Below are 12,820 nucleotides of genomic sequence, written 5' to 3' on the forward strand. Positions count from 1 at the left end.
CAAAGAATTTAGAAAAAAGCATTAGACAGAATTCAACATTGCTTTGTGATTAAAAACTCTCAACAAATTAGATATAAAAGTAATGTACCTCAACATAAAAAAGTCTCACATGAGAAATTCACAGCTAACATTATACTTAGTGGGGAAAAGTTAAAAACTTTCTTTTAGATCATAAACAAGACAAGAATCGCCACTCACAACACTTCTATTTAATAATATAGCATAAAAAATCCTAACCAGAGCAATTAGTCAAGAAAAATATAACAAATAAAAGGTATTCAAACCAGAAAAAAAGCTAAATTGTCTCTATTTGTGGATGAAATGATTTTATGTGTAGAAAACCCTTAGTCTCCAAGGTCAAGGGGCGAGGTGGTGATTCAGGGGGAGATCTCATGAAAATCTAAAAGATACCAGAATGGAGAAAAGGGGCCAGGGGGAGGGAGGAGACGAGGGAAAAAGGAAACACTGGTAATTAAGATTGTCCAAATATATTGTTATATTATGTGCACATATGAATATGTAATGATGAATCTCATCATGTATAATTATAATGCACCAAAAATATGGAAAACACTCCTTAGTGTCCATAAGGAAAAATTGTTATTTCTTAAAAATTTAGTAAAACAGTGGAAGAAAAAAAAGATACAAAATCTGTTGCATTTCTACATGTTAACAATGAACTATCTGAAAAAGAAGTTTAAAATAATAATCTCATTTACTGTTTTATCACATAAAAGTAAAATTAAAATACCAAGAAGATTAAAGATCTGTACTCCAAGAACTCTAATAATATTGATATAAAAAAATTGAAGAGATGAAAATAAGTAGAAAGTTACCCTGTATTCATGGATTAAAATAATTAATATTATTAACATATCTACATTACTCAAATTTAAGTACAAATTCAATATAACCTGTCAAAATTCCAATAGTATTTTTAACAGAGTAAATGTTCTAAAATTCATGTATAATCATGAAAGTCTCTAAAATGCCAAAGTTATCTTGATCAAGAAGAATGAAGCTGAATGTATCATGCTACCTGATTTCAAAATCTACTACAAAGATAAAGTAATCAAAATAGCATAGTTCTTGGATGATAACAGATAAACCTTTTTAACAGAGTAAAGAGCCCAGAATGGAATCCACTTTTACTGACAAAATGATCAAAAACCCACAAAAGGGAAAGGACAATGTCTTCAATGGATAGTGTTGGAAAAACTGGATATCTACATACAAAAGAATAAAATTGAATCCTAATGACATACCATTTTCAGAGATAAACCCCAATGTACTAGAAACTGAAATGTAAGATCTGAATCAGTAAAACTAGTAGGAAAAAAAACCCACAGGGAATAGTTTCCTGATATTGGTATAGGCAATAATTTCTTAATCTGACACCAAATATATCAACAAAAGTAAAAATGATAAATGGGATTGCATCAAACTAAAAAGCTTCTGAAGCAAGTAAAAGAATATTCTGTTGGGGGGGCAAAATGGGCAAAAGACCTAGTAGACATTTCTCAAAAGAAGAAATGCAAATAACCACAGATATATGAAAAAATGTTCCACATCACATCATGAGATACAAATTGAAACCACCATGAGATTTCCACCTTATATTTGTAAGAATGACTTATTAAAAAGCAACATACAAGTGTTGGCAATGATGTGGATGAAAGCGACTCTAATGCAGTTTTTGTGGTAATGTGAACTGATATAGCCATTATGAAAAATATTATATAAAAATATAAATATATTATAATATAAAAATATATTATAATATTATGAAAAATATTCCTCAGAAAATTTAAAATAAAAATACTCTATGACTCAGCAATATCACTCACGGTTATACATTCAGAGAATTAAAATTAAGATGCCAAAGAGGTATCTATCCCATGTTCATTGCAGCATTGCTCACAATAACCAAGATATGGAATCAACATAAGCATTCACTGATGGATGAATGGAAAAAGAAAGTATGCTACACACACACACACACACACACACACAATGGAATATTATTCAGCCTTTAAAAGAAAGAAATCCTGTCATTTGTGACTGCATGGATAAACCTGAAGGACATTATGCTAAGTGAAGTAAGCTAGGCACAGAAAAACAACTATTATATGATCTCACTTATATGTGGAATCTAAAAGTTGAATTCCTACAAGCATAGAATAGAATGGTAGTTGGTAGGGGTTAGGAGGTAAGGGCTAGAAGAAATGGGGCAATGTTGATAAAAGGGCACAAAATTTTAGTTATTCATGATGAATAACTGCTAGAGATTTAATGTATAGCCCATAACTACAGTCAATAAAACTAGTCTGTATATTTGGAATTTGCTAAGAAAATAGATCTTAAATATTCTTATTTCAAATGTAATATTGTCTTTATGTATACCAAAACATCATCTCATACACTATAAATATATGGAGTTTAAAGTTTCACTAATATCAACAAAGTTGGGAAAAAAAAATCCTTATAAGAAATGAAAGTGTATCAGGTAATCATAAATCAAAAGGGTTATTTGAAAGAAAACAAGTAAACCTTTAAACAGAAAAAAATGTTCTTTATGCTTTGGTGGGGGGCATTCCAGGAATTGAACTCAGGGGCACTCAACCACTGAGCCACATTCCTAGCCCTATTTAGTATTTTATTAGAGATAGAGTCTCACTGAGTTGCTTAGCGCCTTCAGTAAATTGCTGAGGCTAGCTTTGAACAGAAGCAATCCTCCTTGCCTCCGCCTCCAATCCTCCTTGCCTCTGCCTCCCTAACCTCTGGGATTACAGGTCTGAGTGTGCCACAGAGCCTGGCCATCTTTATGCTTTTTAACAGAAATATTCTTTTTATAATAAATTTTTTCTACTATGTGGAACATGTTATGTAACTGTAGATTCTCCTTGATTTCTTTAATTCTAATCATCTCAGAATCGAAATTTATCTTTGCCAGTATATGATGTTATTATTTTAGTTCTACATAAGATAAATGGTTATTTTAAGCAGCAAACATAAAAAATTGTAATGAATAAAGGTAAAATAGTTTCTATCCTAATTGCTTGTATTACCTAGAATTTGGAAATCAAAATGATAATTTTTCTACCTATTGTACAGTTTTTCTTTAATACAAAAAAAGTAGATTATAAGTTGACTTTTAAAAGAGATCACAGATAGTGTTGATTTTTACAGCTAAAAGGAAAATCAATACAAAGCTCAAAATTACTAGGATTTTTTTTATATTACATTTTCTGTTTTCTGAAAATAAGGCAAATTGGAATCCAAGCAAAAGCATCCTTAAGCATTAGTTTCTTTTTTAAATGGAATAAAATCACAAAAAGTAAATAGTGACAGAGCAAAGGGTTTACTAAGGATGATTTTTCTTGATTCATAATCTTCTGCAATTAGTATGACCTAATTAGGACAATTCTTGCAAAATCATTATAAACATATATACTGTGGAAATTCATAACTGCCTGAAACTATAAAAAAGGAAATTCTTTAGTTCTAAGTCAGACAAAGCTTGGTTTCAACTTCTCCCTGCAGGTGATCTCACATACCATCCAGTACAGACAAATCTACAGTTAAGTCTGTAAAGCTAACCTTCCTCAGGACAAAGAATTTTAAGAACACAAGTCCCTACTCACCAGAGTAAATATCAAACCAGTTTTGCTGCTTCTCTTGACTCTGACTTCGTTTTTCAGTGTTGCCTTTTTTCCAAGCTAACTTCCATATTATCCCAGTTCACTAGATGTCTACTTCATTTCTTACGTCTTAGCCTTATATTTTAGTACCTATCTGACCCTCTGCTTTACTGTCACTCACTCTTTCCTTGGAAATGAGATTTTCCCCCAGGCCCTGGTGAAACACTACTGCCCTTCATCTTCCAGAAGACTGTGAGATACTGCATATATAGTTGGTTTTTCTTTCCTTCTTTTGGAAATATCTCACTGGTATCAAGCTCATGAGATAAGGAAATGGAAGGCATCAGCAGGTGGAAAATGGACATTTTCTCTGTGTTCGAGAACCCAAAGAGAATGTATAAAATAAGAAATACTGTTGAAAATAAAAAATCTAAGGGTTTCCTTCTTCTATCTTTACTTGAATCATCTTTAAGGGAAAGGGAAAGAAACAGAATGTACTAAGTAAGATAAAGAATGATGAAGAAAAGTTGAAGCCCACATACAGTAAGGAGACAGACATGAAATCTTGCTGGAATCAAACTCAATGTCAGAAACAGAATCAGTAACACAGGATACAAAATCTAAAAATGATAGCCAGGACTTACAGTGGTTTGGATCTTAAATGTGTACCAGAGGGACATGTGTTTAAGGCTTAACCCCCAGCTTGGTGCTATTGGGAGGTGATGGCATCTAAAGAAGTGGGGCCTAGAGGAAAGTTTTAGGTCATTGAGGGTATGATCTCAGAGAAGATGTGAGACCCAGGTCTCTTTCTTTCTTTTCACTTCCCCTCCATGTTTATTTCACCACACACTGTATGTTATAATGTGCTTTAGCACAGGACCAAGTGCAATTGAGCAGCCAACTGACTCTGTCTGAACCCCTAAAACTGTGAGACAAAAATAAACCTTGTTTTCTTTGTAAGTCCATTCATCTCAGGTAGTTATAGTAATGGAAAGCCAACACAAGGTCCCTCGGCATCAGACTTATAATAAGCTGCTCCTCAGCAAGGTAACAAAGGAGCCTCACTGAAACACAATAAACTAAAAAACAAACAAATAAATCAATAAATTCATAGAGCTACAGAATGTCTTAACTTGACCTTAAGAAATAATACCTTAGAGTCGCCAGCTCAGGCCACCAACAGAACATAGCAGGAAGTGCAGGACAAAGAGATGCATGGTCAGCAGATAAAGAAACTTAAAAAATAAAGAAAAATCGACTTAGGGAAACCTGTGGTTTACACAGGAAAGCTGATTTTAACCGGCACAGACCTGGTAGGGAAAGCATCTCAGTGAAAAACAAATCCAAAGCGTCCTGCTGGGGGCCAGCGTTCTGTAGTACAGGCAGCCCTCCATGGGCAACCTTCCGCTAGTGCATCAGGGAAAGCCCTCCCCCGTGATGGTGCAGCGTGGAAAGTCTTCCGAGAATGTGGAACGCAATAGTAGATAAGGAAAATGATCCCATGTGCTGAAGGCTGTCCTCACACAGTTTGCACAGCTGTGAACAGAGACAGGAGACTAGAAACTCATAAAGGAAGTTACCAGCAGCTGATAAAAATATTCCCAGAGGGTGCCTGAACCAGAGAGGCTGAATTATGCACAAAGAACATTTTATCTGGACTGTATTCAGCCTCTGTATACCAAGGGAGAAAAATCGCATGATTGATGGCACCCCATAAAAGTTATTGTGAAGATGCTCACTGAGGCCACACAGTGCTCTAGGGTGGATGCTGGCAATTCACATCCATAGTGTTGAAGATGAAACCTGTGGAGGCTCATTCCCTATGCCTTAAAGTGGATTTTTCCAGAAGCCCCAGAGAAGAGATCCAAAAGCCCAACAGAGATAAGAAGCTCCACACCACTAAGGGAAGTGGACCAGATCCCAAATACACACCCAAAGAATTCCAAATCCCAGTTAAGTCCAACTGGAAATAGCAACCTAAAATTCTGTGTCACCTACCTTACAGGATTACACAATTCATCAGCACTCCCCAGTCTATCCCCCCCAATACCGGGAGATTGGAAGCTGAGTGCCTCTACAACCAGCTGTCAGCTAGGTGAGGAACACAAGGACAGGGGCCAGAAGTATAAAGCCAAAAATAAATATAAAGATTTTAAATCCCTCCCTCCCAACAGATTTGACCACTACAGCAGGGAAAAACCCTCTATCTTCATTAAGATGTGTTTTTTTTTTCTTTTTTTGTCTTTTGTCTTGTTCTTTCTTTCCTTCATATTCCCATTTTTTTACTCTTTTTAAATTTTAATGTTTTCTTCAATATTATTTCATCATTGTATTATTCTACACTTTTGTTTCATTATGCATAATTTTTCTGTGTTTGTGGTTGTGTATGTTCTCACTGTATGGATAGATTTGAATATATATATATATATATATATATATATATATATATATAACATATATAATACTTTATACATACATTTATAAATAAGTAAATATAAGTGTATATATATATGTATATATATACATATATAGAGAGAGAGAATTGTAAATTTGGGGGGGGAGATTTGTTTGCCTGTTTTTTCTTGTTTTCAGAGGTTTTGAACTTGCACATCAACTGAGATGGTTTCTTCTTTCTCTTTTTAACACACGTGCTTTTGTTTGCAGTTATCTTTTTTGTTCTGAGACTTCTCTTTCTTTTTGAGATGTAAGTAGATGTCAAGGATAGGACCTGATGTCCCTATCTGATTGTTCTTCCTTGCATCCTTGTTGTTGGTTTGGGTTTTTTTCTCCTCAATTTTTTGAGTTAGAGTAATATTAAAGGTAGATGGGGCTAGATTTTGTGTGGGGTGAGATTCACTGTTCCTTGCTTAAGATGTGAGTATTTCTTAGGAGCAGGAGAGCTGCTATGTAAACTTGAAATGTCCCAATCTTTCCAACCCTCTATCATGAAGGGGAGCCAGGAATAGCACTAATATCAGCAGTAGATGAAGAGCCTTAAGATAAATGTTTGAGACCTATTTTGATACCTAATAACACTTATTGTCACCTGTATAGGAATAATGGCAACATTAAATAGCAGTAGTAACATTAAAAAACTGAACGAGATTAGGCATTCAAGAGCAGGTATCTACTATGTGGATTAATATCCAGAATACACAAAGAAATAAAAAAATTAACACCAAAAAACCAAGTAACCCAAATCAATAAATAAGGAAAGAAAAAACTAAACAGAAATTTATCAAAAGAAGAAACACAAAAGGCCAATAAATACATGAAAAAGTGTTCATCTCTAGTAATCAGAGAAATACAAATTGAAACTCCACTAATATTTCATCTTACTCCAATCAGAATGGCAATGATCAAGAACACAAATAATAATAAATGTTGGCAAAGCTGTTGGGAATAGGTGCACTTTATTGTTGGTGGAATTGCAGTCTAGTCCAACCACTCTGGAAAACAGTATGGACATTCTTCAGAAAACTAGGAATGAAACCACCACACGATGCATCTATCCCACTCCCTGGTATTTTCCCAAAATATCTAAAATCAGCATACTATAGTTATACAGCTATCTCATTTATAGCAGCCCCATTCACAATAGCTAAATCATGGAATCAAACCAGGTGTGCCCATCAATAGGTGAATGGATTAAGAAATCATTATATATATATGGAGAGAGAGAGAGAGAGAGAGAGAGAGAGAGAGAGAGAGAGAGAGAGAGAGAGAGATTCTCAGCCATAAAAACGAATAAAATTATGGCACTTGCTGGTAAATGGATGCAAATGAAGACTGTCATACTGAGTGAAATAAGCCAAACTCAGAAACTCAAAGGTCAAATGTTTTCTCTCATATAAGGAAGCTAAATAAACTAAAGAAAAGGAGGAGGGAAGGATAGGACATCACCAAGATGTAGGGAAGTTCAGTAGTGTAGAAGAAAATTGAGAAACAGAAAGGAGGAATGGGAAAGGGATGGCCATGCAGAATAATTTTTTTTAAAAAAAATCATGTTATGTGCATATAAAAATATGCCACAGGATATTTTACCTTTATGTGTAAGTAAAAAGAATAAACTAAATATAAATAAATACATTAGCAAAAGGAAGTCTAGAAGAGAGGAAGGAGAATGAGGGCGGGGAGGGAGCAAGTGAGGGAAAAGGGGTAGTAAGCTGAAATCCAATTCCACTCATGTATGAGTTTGTTGGAATGAACCCAACTATTAATAAAATTAAATAAATGAAAGAGTGAATAAAACACAAATAAAAAATTATTTATTGTTTGCTTGGTTTTTATTTTGTTTATTTCAGTGGTGCTCACCAACTACTCAGAAAAAACATCCAAAACAACAACTAAATTAGTTTTTCCTAACCAGAACAATGGGTATGGTTTGAATTACAGGACCTGGATTTGGGTATATATTTCATTTATGTTTACTTTTTTAAAAAGTGTCTTTTAGTTATATTTTAATAAAATAGAATAAAATTATTTTTATTCTATTTTATTCTCTTTTGAAGTGACTGATTCAGCTACTTAAGAATTCTGTGACCTTGAATGAGTTCTTTTATGTCTTTAAGCTTCAGTTTCTTCTATAAAACAGTCATAATAACAGTCAGTACTAGAGAATGCTAACAAGATGAAGTAATGCCTACAAAGTAGTTAGTTCAGTGTCTGGCACACCACTAATAATTACTTGATCATAATCATTAGTGTAACTAATAACTATTGTTATTTATCCCATTCATTTCTAAATAGATCAAAGTACATTTCTTACATCCTCACTAATACAATATATTCTTTTATTTTAGAAACATTTTGAAAGGAGTCTAATTTTTTAAGAAAATTCAAAAGAGGCCTTTTAAAGAAGTAATTTGATTTGTGCAAAAGTGGCTTAGAAAAGTCATGCCTTTTCTTGGGTATTAATCAGGTAAAAGGAGAAACAGCACTAGGGCTTTCATCTCCTTAACCTGGAGTTTTCCAAAGACTTCCCAAAAGGCAAAAGTGATTCCTGTCAGCTCTAGTCAATTTGAAAGACAGTTCAAATTTCTGAAAGCAGAGCAGGGCATAATGAACAATTTCTCTGTGATTGCTTAAGTGCTCTACTAAAAAAGAACAACTTGGATGAGGTTTCCTTTCATCATGTATAATATCTGTGGAATCCAAGTTAAGAACATGTGAGGATACTGATTTCTCTCAAATCCCTTTTTGATAAATTTTAATATAATCACAGGATCAGGAGACAGCTTTTAGTTTAAGTTTTCACTAAAAATAAGTAGTGAAAGATTCAGTAAGAGATGGCCTGCATTATCAGCCTGGGTGTCAAGGAAATCCACTGTTATAAACACTAGGCTTCAAAATGAGATGAATAGAAGCATCAAAGCAGCCATGTGATGACCAGATCATAACACAAAATAAACAGAATCAAATGGAAAATAAATTATGCTAGAACTTGGAGGAGAAATTGAGCTAATTGCCAACTCCACCTTCATCCTCAAGCCATCCTTCCTTTATTTTTTTTTTAATTTTTATTGTTGGTTGTTCAAAACATTACATAGTTCTTGACATATCATATTTCACACATTAGATTCAAGTGGGTTATGAACTCCCATTTTTACCCCGTATACAGATTGCAGAATCACATCCTTCCTTTATATTGAAAAAAAAATCTTCACTTTATCTCATTTTGCTTTTGAAGCCATTCTTTTTCTCCAAGTAAAACATAAATCCATATGACTATCTTTCTGTACCATTCTCTCCATTATTTATCACCATCATATCAGTTGTCAGAATTCCCTACCTTTTTAAAGCTGAATAATTCATGTGTGTGTGTGTGAATGTGTGTGTGTGCATGAGTGCACGAGTGTCACATTTTGTTTATCTCTTTGTCTATCAATGGACATTTGGGCTATTTTAACATTTGACTATTGTAGATAATGCTACAATAACACAAGTACAAAGGATCTGTTCAAGTCCTAGCTTTCAATTCTTTGGGGTATATACTAAGAAGTAGATTCACTAAGTCATGTAATAATTCTAATTAAGAGAATGTAAGAAATTTGCTCCAGGTCACACAGTTAATAAGTAGTAAAAATGGCATGTTAACTTAGATGCTATTATTTCCAGATTCTAAATTCCTTACTTCAAGTTATTAAAATAAAAAGCAATATTTTAATATCTATTAATTTTAAATATTAATGAGATTCAGTGTGGTATTTCAAAACATGAATACAGCATGCACTGCACAAATCCAACCTCCTTTTATCCCACTTTCCTCCTTCCTAACTTCTAGTAATCACTATGCTATATTCTGATCAATATTATTAAGCTTCCACATAGGAGACAGAACATGTGCTATTTGTCTTTCTGTGCCTGGCTTATTTCACTCATATCCTTCAGTTTCATTTAGCTGCAAATAACGGGATTTTCTTCTTTTTTCTCCACATCCTTCCAAGCATTTGCTATTCTTTAAAACAGCAATTCTAACTGGGGTGAGATTATACCTCCTTGTAGTTTTCATATGGATTTCTCTGATGGCTAGTGCTTTTGAACATTTTTCACATTGTGTGTGTGTTTGTGTGTGTGTGTGTGTGTGTGTGTGTGTGTGGTGAAAAAGGGCATCCCTGTCTTCCCTGTCTTGTTTCAGTTTTTAGAGGGAATGCTTCCAATTTTTCTCCATTTAGAATGATGTTGGCCTTGGGTTTAACATAGATCGTTTTTACAATGTTGAGATAAGTTTGTACTATACCTCGTTTTTCTAGTGTTTTGAACATGAAAGGGTGGTCTATTTTGTCAAACACTTTCTCTGCATTAATTGATATAATCATATGATTTTTATCTTTAAGTCTATTGATGTGATGAATTATATCTACTGATTTCCGTATGTTGAACCAAACTTGTATCCCTGTTCTGAACCCCACTTGACCATGGTGCACCATTTTTAATGTGTTTTTATATGCAATTTGCCAGCATTTTATTGAGAATTTTTGCATCAAAGTTCATCAGGGATATTGGTCTGAGATTTTCTTTCCTTGATATTTTTCTGCCTGGTTTTGGTATCAGGATGATACTAGCTTTGTAGAATGAGTTTAGAAGGGTTCCTTCCTTTTCTATTTCAGGGAATAACTTAAGGAGTATTGGCATTAATTCTTTTTTGTAGGTTTTGTAGATCTCAACTGTGAATCCATCTGATCCTGGGCTTTTCTTGGATGGTAGGCTTTTGATGGCATCTTCCATTTTCTTGCTTGGAATTGATCTGTTTAAATGGTGTATGTTCTCTTAACTCAGTTTGGGTTGATCATACGTCTCTAGAAATTTGTTGGTGCCTTTGAGGTTTTCTATTTTACTGGCATAAAAATCTTCAAAATAGTTTCTAATTGTCTTCTGTATTTCAATAGTGTCTGTTGTGACATTTCCTTTTTCATCACAAATTTTAGTAATTTGAGAAAAGATAGCATCTTCAACAAATGGTACTGGGAAAACTGGAAATCCATATGCAGCAAAATGAAAATAAACCCCTATCTATCACCACACACAAAACTCAACTCAAAGTGGATCAAGGACCTAGGAATTAGTCCAGAGACCCTGCACTAATAGAGGAAAATGTAGGCTCAAATCTTCATCTTGTTGAATGAGGCCCCAACATCCTTAACAAGATTCCTAAAGCACAAGAAATAAAATCAAGATTTAATAAATGGGATGGACTCAAACTAAAAAGCTTCTTCTCAGCAAAAGAATCTAGAGCAGATTATGCTAAATGAAGTTAGCCAATCCCTAAAAAACAAATGCCGAATGTCTTCTCTGATATAAGGGGGGTGACTCAAAATGAGATAGGGAGGAAGAGCATGAGAAGAAGATTACCACTAAATAGGGAAGAGAGGTGGGAGGGAAAAGGAGGGAGAAGGGGAATTGCACGGAAGATGGAAGGAGACCCTCATCGTTATACAGAATACATATATGATGTTGTGAGGAGAAAAAACAAACTGTGTCACATTAGATTGGGTAGAAAGATGTGATGGGACTCGAGGGGAGGGGAAGGGGGAGCAGAATAAAATAGACATTATTATTGCTGTATGTATATAGGTGACTGTATGACCAATATGATTCTGCAACCTGTACAATCAGAAAAATGAGAAATTATACCCTATTTGATTCAAATATATAAATTGTCAATATCATTGTACTGTCATGTGTAACTAATAAAAAAAGAATCAATGTGGTGAACAGAGAGCTTACATTTTGGGAGCAAATTTTGCCACACACACACATATCAGATAGAGCACTAATCTACAGGGTATATAAAGAACTCAAAAACTTAACATTAAAAAAACAATCCAATCAATAAATTGGCTAAGGAGCTGAACAGATACTTCTCACAAGAAGATATACATTTAATCAACAAAATATTCAACATCTCTAGTAATTATAGATATGCAAATCAGAACTACTCTAATATTTCATCTCACACCAGTCACAGTCACAATGGTAGTTATCAAGAAAACAGACAACAATATATGTTGGCAAGGATATGGGGGAAAAGGCACCCTCATACACTGGTGGAACTGCAAATTGGTATAACCACTCTGGAAAGCAGTATGAAGATTTCTTAGAAAACTTGGAATGGGACCACCATTTGACCTGCCATTTGACTCTACTCCTTGGTATATACCCAAAGGACTTAAATCAGCATACTATAGCAAGACAGCCATATCAATGTTCATAACATATCAATTCACAATAGATAAACTGTGGGACCAACCTAGATGCCCTTCAATAGATGAATGGATAAAGAAACCATGGTGTGTGTGTGTGTGTATAAAATGTTATATTACTCAGCATTAAAAGAGAATAAAATCATGGCATTTGCAGGCAAATTGGTGGAGTTGGAGCATATCATGCTAAGCGAAGTAAGCCAATCCCAAAAAAATAAAGGCCAAATGTTCTCTCTGATAAGTGGGAGGTTGATCCATAATGTGAAGGGGGGAGGCTGCGAAAAATAGAGGAACTTTGATTGAGCAAAGGGGAGGGAAGGGAGAGAGGGTGCATGGGGGAAGGAAAGATGGTGGAATGAGATGGACATCATTACCCTAGGTACATGTATGTCTGCACATATGTGTGATGCTACATCGTGTATAACCATAAAAAAGTAAAATCGTGCTACAATTTTGTACAATGAATCAAAATGCATT

The 12,820-nt window shown here is 34.4% G+C and overlaps 1 long non-coding RNA gene across 1 annotated transcript in view; it reads right to left on the reverse strand.

Annotated features, from left to right (window-relative positions):
- Nucleotides 1-5,037, reverse strand: part of LOC124106011 (uncharacterized) — a 117,387-nt gene extending 112,350 nt beyond the window's left edge. Inside the window, exon 1 of the long non-coding RNA XR_006855964.2 lies at nt 4,795-5,037. This is a non-coding gene — a long non-coding RNA (uncharacterized LOC124106011). The remainder of the gene's footprint in view (nt 1-4,794) is intronic.
- Nucleotides 5,038-12,820: the final 7,783 nt, after the last annotated feature.

This window comes from Marmota monax, unplaced genomic scaffold, assembly GCF_021218885.2.
Source record: "Marmota monax isolate L192 unplaced genomic scaffold, Marmota_monax_Labrador192_F-V1.1 WCK01_AAM20220418_F8-fsc00057, whole genome shotgun sequence".
Taxonomy (NCBI): domain Eukaryota; kingdom Metazoa; phylum Chordata; class Mammalia; order Rodentia; family Sciuridae; genus Marmota; species Marmota monax.